Genomic DNA, 15085 nt, shown 5'->3' with positions numbered 1-15085 from the left:
ACGTGACCAAAATTCACGTGCCATCAACATGTGTGGACTTGCACGTTTCCGACATTATGATTTCACAATAACCTATTTTTCTTTTGTTGTTTTAACAAAAGAATTCAACCTACATATCTAATTTATTTAACCCATATTTTATTATCCACATTCTTTCTAACAATTGAATTGTTTATTTATTATTTATTTCATCCGAATTAACAATTTATTGGACATTCTATTCAAACCTATTGTTCTTTAAAACTTATATCCAGGGTTCGATTTCTGCTTTCTCTCATTTTATTTTCATTTTAACTAATCTCTCTATTTTTATACTTACATGAAAAGGGGACAGCCCTTATCATGTAACATCCCTCCCTTCTATATTTCACACAAAAAATGTATGCATTTTTAAATTTAGTACATTTTTTTCTACATCTACACAACCACACGGCTAGAAAAGATTAGGCTAAAAAAACAAAAAAAAATCTCTTTCAGTCAGCCCTCCACGGCCGACTTCACAATTATTTATTTTTATAAGATCAGAATCTTTCTGATCTTCTTGGCATTTACTTTTTGGGTGTAGGGTTCCAGCCACCCATATGCTGCAGACTAGAGGTTTCCACCTTCCTCGAAATGGACGACTTCCTTCGTCCCAAAAGTGTCCTGATCAACTCTTTCCGCATTGTTAGTCTTATCACGTATGGCTTTGTTTTTTATTCTATAACTATCTTATACGGGACATACCAAAGCTCATATACTTAAATCTTTGTGGTTGGCTTTAGAAGTTTAAGATATACCTTATTTTCTCTCATACGGATTCACTCGGATTTCCTTGCTTTGATTCTTGAAACTTCGACGAGGATTTAGAAATATCACCCCTAACTAACTAACACCTTTCGCGCCCAACACCTTAATTGCGCTCTAAATTCTATCTAATAGCCCGATTTTTTGTGATTTTTCTTTTCTCTCACCAGAGCTTCCAAGATCCAGCAGATATATCCCACATTCATGCGTCTCTAAAAAATACAAGGTTATATATTTCTTACGTAATCTACGGCATATTTTTGCCTGTCTCTTACTTCATTAAGCTATATGTGATTGCCTCGGGACTACCTATCATCGGTTTACTGGTCCCCTTAAGAATTTTCGTATTCTTTCCAACGCCTGTTTATTAATTAAGCCAAGTCTTACCACTTGCTTGGAGTCGTTACGTGCAACCAGCTTATTTTAAGCACTTAATTAACCAGGTTCCCAAATTTTTCGAATAGGGGCACATCTTGTGCTTATCAATCCCTACCAAGTCACTTTTCTTGGAGAAAAATTATAGGATCTCTAAAAAAACAAAACAAAACAAAACCAAATGCTAAAAAAACATCTTTCTTACGGCTTATCACATCTAAAAACTCTCTAAATACCCGTTTACGTAATTTATTTTGTCCCACTCTTAAAAGTCTAACTGATTTCTAAGCCAACCATTCGTCTTAATCTTATTTTCTACTAGATCATGTTAATTCTAATGTATATATCTAATAATGGCTTTGAATTCTTGTCGCAAAAAAACATTACATTTACATACATTTAAGACATTTTGCAATATAAAAACATTAAAAAATACGTTACATTATACATTTCAAAGTCCGTTACACAAATAAATTGTCCTTTTTTTTAAGACAAACAATTAAAACGCACATTAAAAAGCGCCAAAGTTAAATCGTTTCACATTTCTGCAGCTTTCTTTTGACAATAGCGTATTTTATTCTTTTTTTAAAAAAGTTTTTTTAATAACACAAGTTTTTAAAAGTACATCGGACTTTGACACAAATTGTTACTTTGATTGACAGTTGATTTTTAAACAAACTGCTTTGACCCGCAAAAATTTTTGACAAATTTATTTTGTTGTGTGTATGTGCTACATAAACAAAAGAATTCATTTCAATGAATTATGCACGGTGACTTGTGTTTACTATATTTCCATTCATTACTACGGATTTCTTTTACGGCATATCGGCCTTTTCCTTTGTTTTTTTTAAATATTTCTTGTATCTTTTGTTCTTTTGTGTGTTTATTTTTTTCTTCTATTTTTTTAATACTGCGTATGTGTGCATGTTCTCTCTTTTTTAAAAATTGTTGTTTTATTTCGTTTTTAATTTCTTTTTATTTTTCGCATTCTGGGATCGTCTAGTAAACGTTGTGTTGTTTTTTTTTCGTGGTAACGCCAGTTTCTTTTTTTTTAACTCACCCTTGCATGAGTGGACTAGTCACGTACACCAAATTATGTATAGGGGGGGTCTTATTATAAGTGATGTCGTGTAGAGAGAGTTTTATTAAGAGGGATGTTGAAAGACTCAGAGAGAGAGAGAGAGAGAGAGAGAGAGAGAGAGAGAGAGAGAGAGAGAGAGATTGCTCATGTTATAACTTTACATTTCATTAGATTTTATTTAATTATTACATTTTATTTAATTATTACATTTTATTTAATTACTACATCATATTTAATTATAATAGTTTATTTAATTATTACATTTAATTTAATTATTTCCAGTTTATTTGATTATTACATTGTATTTAATTATTATATTTATTAAATTATCTTCATTTTATTTTATTATTTCTATTTTATTTAATTATAACATTTTATTTAATTATTTCCATTTATTAAATGGAAACATTTTATTAAATTATTAAATTTTATTTAACTATTAAATGTAATTTAATTATTTCCTTTTATTTAATTATTTCCATATCATGTAATTATTCTATTTTATTAAATTATAACATTTTATTTAATGATTACATTTTATTTAATTATTACATTTTATTTAATTATTTATTTTTTAAAAATTATTACATTTTATTTAATTATTACATTTTCTTTAATTATTACATTTTTTTAATTATTACATGTCATTTGATTATTTCCATTTTCTTCAATAAATTACATTTCATTTAACTATTACATTTTATTAAATCATTACATTTTATTTAATTATTTCTATTTTATTTAATTATTACATTTTATTTAATTATTTCAATTTTATTTAATGATTACATTTTATTTAATTATTACATTTTATTTAATTATTTCCATTTTATTTAATTATTACATTTTATTTCATTATTACATTTCATTTAATTATTATATTTTATTTAATTATTTCCATTTTATTTAATTATGTCGATTTCATTTAATTATTACATGTTATTTAAGTATTACATTTTTAAAAATTATTTCCATTTCGTTATATTATTAAATTTTATTTAATTATTAAATTTTAGTTAATTATTAAATTTTATTTATTAAATTCTATTTAATTATTACATTTACATTTCATTATTTCCATTTCTTTTTACATTATTTCCATTTTATTTGATGTTTACATTCTATTCTATTATTAAATTTATTTAATTATTACATTTAATTTAATTATCAAATTTTGTTTAATTAGTACATTTTATTTAATTATTTCAATATTATCTAATTATTTCCATATTATTTAATTATTCCATTTTATTTAATTATCACATTATATTTAATTATTACATTTTATTTAATTATCACATTATATTTAATTATTCAATTTTATTTAATTATCACATTATATTTAATTATTACATTTTATTTAATCATTTCCATTTTATTCAATAATACATTTATTTAATTATTACATTTAATTTAATTATTACATATTATATAATTATTACATTTTATGTAATTATCCCATTTTTATTTAATTATTACATTTTATTATATTATCACATATTATTTTATTATTACATTTTATTTAATTGGTCTGATTTCATTTAATTATTACATTATTTTTAATTATTACACCTTATTAATTATTTCCATTACATTTTATAATGACATTTTATTTAATTATTGCATTTTATTTAATGATTTCCATTTCAATTTATTATTACATTTTATTTAATGATTTGCATTTTTTTATTATTACATTTTATTTAATGATTTGCATTTTTTTATTATTACATTTTATTTAATTATTTCAATTTCATTTAATTATTACATTTTATTTAATTATTATATTTTGTTTAATTATTTGAATTTTCTTATTATTACATTTTATTTAATTATTAAATTTCATTTAATTATTACTTGCTGTGTAATTATTGCTTTTTATTTAATTATTACATTTTATTTTATTATTACATGTTATTTAATTATTACATTTTATTTAAGTATTTCAATTTTTTTATTATTTCCATTTTATTTGATTATTACATATCATTTTAGTATTTAATTTTATTTAATTATTATATTTTATTTAATTATAACATTTCATTATATTATTTCCATTTTATGTAATTATTAATTTTTATTTAATTATTTTAATTTTATTTTAGAAGTATATTTGATTTAATTATTGCATTTTATTTTATTATAAAATTTTATTAAAGTATTACATTTTATTTAATTATCACATTTTATTTAATTATTACTTTTTATTTAATTATTACATTTTAGTAAATTATTACATATTGTTGAATTATTGCATTTTTTATTTATTACATTTTATTTAATCATTGAATTTTATTTAATTATTACATTTTATTCAATTCTTACATTTAATTTAATTATTAGATTTTATTTAATTATTAGATTTTATTTAATTATTGCATATTGTTTAATTATTACATTTTATTTTATTATTGCATTTTATTAAATTGTTACATTTTATTTAATTGTTACATTTAATTTTATTATTACATTTTATTTAATTATTACATTTTATTTAATAATTACATATTGTTTAATTATTACATTTTATTTAATTATTATATTTTATTTAATTGTTACATTTTATTTAATTATTATATTGTATTTAATTATTACATTTTATTTAATTATTACATATTGCTTAATTATTACATTTTATTTAATTATTACATTTTATTTAATTATTACATATTGCTTAATTATTACATTTTATTTAATTATTACATTTCATTTAATTATTACATATTGCTTAATTATTACATTTTATTTAATTATTACATTTTATTTAATTATTACATATTGCTTAATTATTACATTTTATTTAATTATTACATTTCATTTAATTATTACATATTGATTAATTATTACATTTTATTTAATTATTACATTTTATTTAATTATTACATATAGCTTAATTATTACATTTTATTTAATTATTACATTTCATTTAATTATTACATATTGATTAATTATTACATTTTATTTAATTATTACATTTTATTTAATTATTACATATTGCTTAATTATTACATTTTATTTAATTATTACATTTTATTTAATTATTACATTTTATTTAATTATTACATATAGCTTAATTATTACATTTTATTTAATTATTACATTTCATTTAATTATTACATATTGATTAATTATTACATTTTATTTAATTATTACATTTTATTTAATTATTACATATTGCTTAATTATTACATTTTATTTAATTATTACATTTCATTTAATTATTACATATTGATTAATTATTACATTTTATTTAATTATTACATTTTATTTAATTATTACATATAGCTTAATTATTACATTTTATTTAATTATTACATTTCATTTAATTATTACATATTGATTAATTATTACATTTTATTTAATTATTACATTTTATTTAATTATTACATATTGCTTAATTATTACATTTTATTTAATTATTACATTTTATTTAATTATTACATTTTATTTAATTATTACATATTGCTTAATTATTACATTTTATTTAATTATTACATTTTATTTAATTATTACATTTCATTTAATTATTACATATTGCTTAATTATTACATTTTATTTAATTATTACATTTTATTTAATTATTACATATTGCTTAATTATTACATTTTATTTAATTATTACATTTTATTTAATTATTACATATTGCTTAATTATTACATTTTATTTAATTATTACATTTTATTTAATTATTACATATTGATTAATTATTACATTTTATTTAATTATTACATTTCATTATTTATTACATTTTCATTTACCTTTATTTGCCTGTGTACTGATATCTTTTGGTTTTTATTCACAAATTGATTGGAAAATTGAACTGAATTCTTAATTTGATATATGAAAACATCTTTTTACCTGATTGATATAATCAAAGATTTGCCGGATATCCAATCAAACTAAAGAAAAACTAAGGAAATATGTACATATTGGATTGTTACCAGCTTCCTTGGATTTATTACAATACGCATTGGAAAATATATATATATCGGATTGTTACCAGCTTCCATTGGATTTATTGCAATACGCGTTGAATTCTACCGACGTGATGGCGAATTTCATCAATTCTACAAAAATATTTTCTGGTATTGGGGGAGTCGGAAGTTTACTCCGATATAAAGCGTCAGCACAAATATTAATAGTGTCTAACAATGGGATGCAAGTTAATATATATATATATATATATATATATATATTTATATACTAGCTCTACCTACGTATTGAGCACTTTTGAAGTAAATACTTAAAGTTTACGCATAAATCTATACTTTCGTATATTAAATTTATGTGAGTAAATGAAGTAGTTATATATATATATATATATATATATATATATATATATATATATATATATATATATATATATATATATATATATATAACTTATAGGAAACGATTCGGATACTTATAAAGTAAGTAATAGTAATTTAGATAGTATTATTTTGAATAATAGTATTATTAATGAAAAAGTAGGATTAAAGTTAGAAGATAAACACAAAAATCTTCCATGTATGTATTGGATACCTAAAATGCATAAAAATCCAGTTGGGGCTAGATTTATTGTAGGTTCAAAGACGTGCATCACTAAACCTCTAAGTAAAGCTATATCGAAAATATTTAAATTAATTATAAATCAAATAAATAATTTTCACCTGAAAAGTAAATTCTATAGTAATATAAATCTATTTTGGGTAGTAAATAATTCCAAACCAGTGAAAGAAAAATTAGATAAAATAAATTCCAGAATAAAAGCAAAATCTATAGCTACTTATGATTTTAGTACGCTATATAATAAAATTCCGCACGAAAAACTTATAAAAGAGTTAAATGATACTGTAGATTTGGCTTTTCAAGGTGGAAAAGGTAAATATATAGACTTTTCAAACTCTAATGCTTTCTGGTGTAAAAATAAAAATAGCAAAACTAGTATTTCTAAAGGTATTTTAAAAATGCTTGTAAGTCATCTTATTAAAGAATGCTATTTTCAAATAGGAAATAAAATATTACTCCAAACGATAGGTATCCCAATGGGATTGGATCCGGCACCATTTTGGGCAAATTTGTATTTACATAGACTCGAGTATATATATATGTCATCATTATTAAAAACAGATATATCTAAAACATATAACTTTCATGGGTGTAGGAGATTTATAGATGACCTTATATGCATAAACGATAATGATGAATTCGAAAAAAATAAACATCTTATATATCCAAACGAACTAAAATTAAATTGTGAACATAGAGGACAACAGGCTACATTTCTGGATTTAGATATAAAAATTGAGGATGGAATTTTTCTTTATAAAATATTTGATAAAAGAAACGCTTTCCCCTTTAAAATAGTACGTATGCCCCATAAGGATAGCACCTGCCCCGTTTTTGTGTTTTATGGAACCATTATGTCAGAGTTTTTGAGAATAGCTCGCGTTACTCTAAAATTAACAGATTTTATACCACCAGTTTCTAGCTTAGTAATAAGGATGATAAAACAAGGTGGAGATAAAAATAAAATATTTAAACAGTTAAATAAAGCATTTGTTCGTTATCCTGATGCTTTTGAATCGTTTAAGATAAACCAGATTATATTGATAAAGGAAATCCAAAACTATATTAGCAATGTATAAATGTATTTATAATTACATATAATAAATTTATATAGTTAAAAAATGTATATATGTAAAAATAAAATATTTTTAACCTTTATATATCTAATTTTAAATAAATAAGAATGTAAATATACAAACTACTAACTATAGTGGGGGTGATAAGTAGTTAAATGGATTAATCCAAATCTTATAAATACAAGACTGATAAATTAAAAAATTAAAAAATGTATCCATTTTAAATGTGGAAATTGATGAATCGCACAGGTAAGAAATTCATTTTTATACTATGAAAAGGTTAGTAATTACAATTAAGAATAGGAAATTGGGAAAATAAATTTTTGTAACTTGTCTTCTTCCTGAGATTAAGGGTGGTGGTGTTTGATCAACACTGCTGGGGAGCCATGATGTAATACACTGTTTTGTTTTTAAATCCCCGAAACAGTGTTTCATGGTAAACAACTGATGATCCCTTAAAAAATATAAAAATTGGTATTATAGTAAATTTGAGAGTTGATGCAGTGATTGCAGGTGATTAAATGACTTACTGACTAGATGTTTTTTTTTTTTTTTTTTTTTTTTAATGAATGATAAAAAATAATTTTTTGTGGGGTTTCAAATGTTAAAAACTTCAAAGACTATATATATATATATATATATATATATATATATATATACGTTTTATTTTTTATTACCGTATCTTTCTGTTAAGTTACATTATTGTTTCAGCTACCCGGCCGTTTTTTAGCCGTCTGTAGCTTCCTCAGACTTTTACAGAAAACCGTAAAAGTCTGAGGAAGCTACAGACGCCCCCCCCCAAAAAAAAACGGCCGGGTAGCTGAAACAATAATGTAACTTAACAGAAAGATACGGTAATAATAAATAAAAAATAAAACGCATATTTGCTCTACAACAGTATTGAGCACTTTCTTCAGTTTTTATTAATTACCATTTCCACTATACATACATATATATATACATATATATATATATATATATATATATATATATATATATATATATATATATATATATATAAGCAGTTCAGCCAGGCTTTGCTCGGGCTCTATGTACTGTTCATAACTTGCCCTACATGTGAATACACTTTATGTAAAATTTCAAATGTTTAGACCAAAAATTGTCTGAGTAATTTCGTAGAGACCGCAGAGGTATTTTTTAAATCTTGGACTCCAATTTTGACGCGATAACATTTATTATTTTAGGCCTCACATCGAATAAACATTTCTTTACCCATGTCCAAGTTATCTAAATCTAAAATTTTAAGTCTTTAAACCCAAAATTGTCGGAGAAATTTGGTAGAATCTGCAAATGTCAACTCTTTCAACTTTGACCTTTTTGGCAGCACATTTTCGCCCCAAAACTGATTAAAATGTTTGTCGCATGCCTTAATACCCGTTAGGTATAAATTAAAATGTTTAGACCCAAAATTGTCTGAGTAGTTTGCTAGACACCGTAAAGGTAAAATCTTTTGAACATTGATCCTTTGGCAGCTGGCATTTTCAACCCAAACCGATTAAAAAGAATGCCCTATCTCTGAATACCCTCTCTATAAAATTTCAAATGTTTAGACCAGAAATTGGCTGAATAATTTGGTAGAGACGACAGAGATAATTTTGTTTTTTAAAACTTTGACCCCTATTATAACCCCATAACATTTTTTTTGTTCAAATCAAATTAAAAAGTTAGATCCATGTGTTACCGTAAACGTTTTCCGTCCTGTGTATTATTATTTATTTATTACTGTTATCATAAAACGTTTCTGTTGCTATTCTCTTTTACGTTTCCTTGTTACTATTTTGTTCGATTGCTTTTTACTTTTACTGTGTGTTCTTATCAATGTTCTTACTTATATACGTGTGTGTGTGTGTGTGTGTGTGTGTGTGTATGCTCTTGCGTATGTTACGTGCAGTTCATTGTTATGTGTGTGTGTGTGTGGGTGTGTTCTTATCCTTACACTGTTTCTTGCCTTGAAAGTCTTCGAGACGTGTATGTGCCATGTATAATGCGTACATACCTGGTTGCCTTGGCCAGCGTATGATATCTTCTGGTCGCTGGTCTGCCATCTCGTTGGGAAGTGGTCACTGCAGATATATGTATCGATAAACAACAAGATGGATTTGAAGCTTCAATTGTTTATTAAAGGCAAGCCTATCATCTCGAACCCTGGTTGTCGGGGAGAGACCTGAATCTTCCGTCTGCTTCATCTACAGCCCAAAACCACTCTCAGCCCATGTGGTCATCAACCGGAAAGCCTCGATCACAATTCCCGTGTTACCCCTAATTTCCGGTGCATGTCACCCCTAACTTCCGGTGCATTCTCTCTAGGTTGATACCTGTCAAACCTAACCTTTTGTGACCCTGCGAACTCGCTGATGGAAAATGAAACATGCTTACATAACTTTCTATTCTAAAACTACCTATACAGCAATTAAGCTGGGATTCCCAATACTACACATGTCCAAGTAACCTAGATTAAAAATTTCAAGTGTTTAGATCCAACATTAGCACAGGAGTTTGGTAGCATTTTCAAAGGTCAGCTCGTTGAACTTTGACTCCTTGACAGCCAAATATTAGGCCGAAAAATAATGAAATAGATTGTCCCAAATCTCAATACATCATATGTCAAATCTCGAGTCCCTAGACTGGAAATTGACAGAGTTATTCGGTAGGGAAATGTACACACACACACACACACACACACACACACACACATAAATATATATATATATATATATATATATATATATATATATATATATATATATATATATATAATTTCAGCCCGGCGTTGGCCGGGTGTTTGGAGGTGTACCATAAGAAAAAAAAGCGGTCAATTTTTTTAAACTTTGACCCAGATTATGATCCCTTAACATTTATTGTTTGAGAATCGAATCACGTTATTTTTTTATTTTTATTTTTTTTTTACATAGGCATCACCACTTATCAAGGCCAAGAGACCACTCGAGGATAAGGGTTAATGAGTGTACAGTAGAAATTGGACAATGCAGTAATCGTTAGTAATGGAGATTTGGTAAATTTATTAACTTATATGGAACGGCTCATCAAAAACCTGTTTACGTTAGACTTGAAGACAACCATATTGTAGTCAGCTGGAAAGCAGGAAAACGGAAGATAATCCCATAAGCATTTTAGGCATGATCAAAATTATAAGACCAAGGGTATAAATTGTTAGATTTATGGTAATTCTAATGTTTTTAGTTCAGTTAGAGATTAACAATCACTGTGTAAAGGTGTTACCATGTCTAAAGCAAGAAAACTAACCGAAGTTGAGCGCTCTCCAATTCTAGGATTCCATAAGCAAGGTTATTTGCAACACTGAGAATTATGGAAAAGCAAAATCCTTTGGTAGGCGCCCCCAAATTTTTCCTGCATTGAGTAGGAGAATCAGACGGGTTATTATGAATAACAGAGGACTTGCTTCTAGTCAAATTAAGGCGGTTACAGATGCTGATTGCAGTCCAATAACCATCAGACGATACTTACAACAAAAAAGCATGGTAAATAAAAAGCGTAAACAAATTCCTCGATTGTTTCCACGTCACAAAGATTTGGTCGTGAATACTAAACATGGGACGTTGAGAAGTGGAAGAAATTCCTGCTTTCTGATGAGAAAAAAAATCAATTTAGATGGTCCTGATCGCTTCCATATGCCCCTTGAAATTTTTTCCATACGTCATAGTGGTGTTAGGTCCGTAATGGTATGGGGTGCCTTTTCTTACAGAGGGACGATGGAGCTCCAGGTGGTGCAGGGTCGTCAGACAGCAGCTGGTTATCTTAGCATGCTACAAAAAGCATCTTTGATGATGGAGGATCATCGTTTGTGTAGGGATAGATGGTTATTCCAACAGTATACTGCTACAATCCACACTGCAAGACGGGCCTTGAGCTTTCTACAAGAAAATGGAGTCCATCTCTCGGGATATCCTGCATGCTCACCGAACTTGAACCCAATTGAAAATGTTTTGGGATGGATGACAAGAGAGGTTTATCGAAATGGAGAACAATATTCAACAAAAAAAATAACTGCGTGAGGCTATCTTAAGAAGCTGGAGCAGGATCCCCCGCACCTTAATGGAAACTGTTGGATACAGGATGGTTTGCTGTGTGATAGACGACCCCGTCCCCATGTGTGTAATGGTGAATGTATTTAATGGTAGAGGAATTGAAAAGACAAAAGGTCGCATAATGAGGATGAAAACATACCGTTATATATCAGCGAAAGAAATGCAATTTATTTACATAAATATACATGAAGTGATAGAAAGAATAAGAGTTCAGTGAAAGATGAGTAAAGTTACTTGCTGGCTAGTCAGGAACGCGGTGGTGGCCCGTGGCCCCACAGAAATGGTGTTTGAAACATCTTGACTGCTTGAAAGTCCCGCGCGAAAGAGGAAGAAATATGGGGAACAGGAAGTTACGTAGCTAGGTCGCTCTTCTGAGTTAAACGGCGACAATCGAGTTAGGCTGGGAGTTTTCGACTCCCACAAAATCCTTATTTATATCATGCCCCAAAGAATTTTGAAATTATCAAAAGCAATCGAGGTAGAACTCGTTATAAAGTTTAATTGTTGAAGGTTTCCATACAATTTTCATACATTTTTTATACAGTTTAATACAATTTTTGTGACTGGTCTTTTAATTTGGATTATGTGTAAAAAGCCTAATTTAATAAAAATGCAAATTTTAAAAATAAATATTTGGAATGTAGCTTTTTGTTTCCATAACCTTTTAGATTGTAGTACTGGTAGCCTTAAGTGTATTTAGCTAATTTGGAGCAAGGCAGAATCAATAAAAATAATTAGATGGCAGTAATAATACATTAATTAGATACTTTGTTTATCTCATTATTCTTATAAATTAAAGCAATGCAGAACTAAGAACAAATAATTCGATGTAACTATATGACACTATCGCCTCCCCGGGAGGGTTACTTAGTTGACGAACGTCTTGGGAATGCAACCAGCTCCTCGGGGAATAAACGTTAGGAATGTACGGATGCACGGCTGAGAAAAAAATATCCCAACGATATCTTACGATATGCATATGTTGGAAACATCAACAAAACGGGTCGATATTTCGTCGGCTATAACTGTCTGGCATGGGTCGCATCTTGTGTGGTCATTGCAGGAAACTTCCCATCGTCGCATTAATGGTATGCTGAAATCGAACATTTGTATAAAAATAGCGACAAATGCATTTTTATAAAAATATATATAATTTATTTAAGATTTAACAATCAGGAACATATTTAGTCGAGCATCGCATATAGCGTGCACGCCTCAACTGTTTTTACAACAGTCATATTTCAACTCTCTCTTTCTTCATTGAAAGAGAGAGAGAAAGGAAGTGAATGAGAGAAATAGAGAAAGAAAGCGAGAGAGAGCGAGAGAGAATGACAGAGGGACATAAACAGAGAGGAGATATATTCATACAGGTTAAACATTGTTTTGTCTTCGAATGCCTCACTGACGAGTTCTCCTGGTTTGACCTTTCAAATCCTAAGGTCTTATATTGTTTTGCTTTGGTTCAATATTATAAACAAATTGGCATTTTTGGCATGAGTTATCGCAGAACATTTTCAAAATCACAAACACCTGTTTTACACAATTGCACCGTACTGAAATGTGTGTGTGTACGTGTGTTTGCCTCCACATAAGTGCAGGCCAAGTTAGACACAAGGTTTATTAATATAGAAGCCCCTAGCTCCCTTAAAAAGGGGCTAGCATTATGCCACAACTTATGATTAAGTGATTAACTGTTGATTCTATTAGTTATCTATATTAATGCTACTCAGCATCAAGGAAAAAGGTTGATTTATCTTATAAAATGATTAAATACATCCGTGATCTTTTTTATAGTTGCGTTAAAGTAGGTACGTGCATTAATGGCAGAAAATTAATAGAGGAGTATGATAGTATTGAACGTTTGTTCATTAAACTGTTTTTTATGTCTCAGATTAATTTTTGATAGTATTTGAAATCTTAAAGCTTAAAGTTAATTTTAAAAAATGCTCGTGAAAAAATGTTATAATGAAAAATGTTTTCACTGCGACATTCGGAAACTAACAAGTAGCGTGAAATTTTGAAGTTAAATAAATTCTTTGAAAAATAAATATTAGTTTTCTGAGACTATTTCAAATATAATTACTCAAGTAAAATCCTAAAATATTAACATAAATTAAAAAAAAAAACTAGCTTAATGAGCCCCTCCCCAAGAAAAATTCTGTCTTTATTCAAGCAAAACAAAACGAAGTCGTCTAAACATAGAGTCCCCGGAAGCCTAAAGTGTCAGAAAGTCAAAAGGTTGTCTGAAAATTACGTCAGTACATCAGTAGCGAATACTGGATTTTTTTTCTCAGCCGTGCATCCGTACATTCCTTACGTGTACGTTTGTATATCTTTTACCATTTTTTAATTAAATTATTTTCATGTGTTCCTGATTTAAATTTTTTTCATTTTGTTTTATTTTTCAAGATTATATAGAAATAATGTTACATTGAAAATCGCACGTACATTTATGCAGGGGAAATATTATAATCTTACATATAAAATATTTCCCAAACAGCACCCCCTCTCAAAGCATTCTAAGATCAGACTTTCTAAAGAAGAAAGGATAAATTAAAGAAAAGACATTATGAACGCCAAAAATAATTAATCTTCATTCATCCTGGACCCCCCAAAATATATATAATAAATCGGAAATGATCAAAGAGAAGATGGTTTTTTTTCCATATGTATATTTTTTTACATATATATATATTTTCTATATATATATTTATATATATATATTTTTTATATATATATATATATTTTACATATATATATTTTACATATATATAATTTACATATATATATATTTTACATATATATTATATATATATAAATATATATATATATATATATATTATATATTCATCCCAAAAAGGGCACAAAGTCACTGAGACGTAATGGAAGGTAGTCTGACTTCGACACTAAATGACGACTCACGTGCCAAGTAAGCATTTTAAGCCATAACGTGAGTATGACGTTACAGAATGGAATGCATATATAGGCATTAACATTGGAAGGAAATAAAAAGGGAAGGCATTTGGCAATTATATCTGGTGGTGTGTATTGAGAGTCAGCGGTGATTGGCGCCGTTTATTTAGAGTCAGCTCTTACGAGTATGTGTACTGGGAGCTGGTCGACGTGGA

This window comes from Euprymna scolopes, chromosome 17 (genome assembly GCF_053919585.1).
Source record: "Euprymna scolopes isolate OS-2025 chromosome 17, ASM5391958v1, whole genome shotgun sequence".
Taxonomy (NCBI): domain Eukaryota; kingdom Metazoa; phylum Mollusca; class Cephalopoda; order Sepiida; family Sepiolidae; genus Euprymna; species Euprymna scolopes.
The sequence above is the reverse complement of the archived record's forward strand: the minus strand, read 5'-3'. Positions refer to the sequence as shown.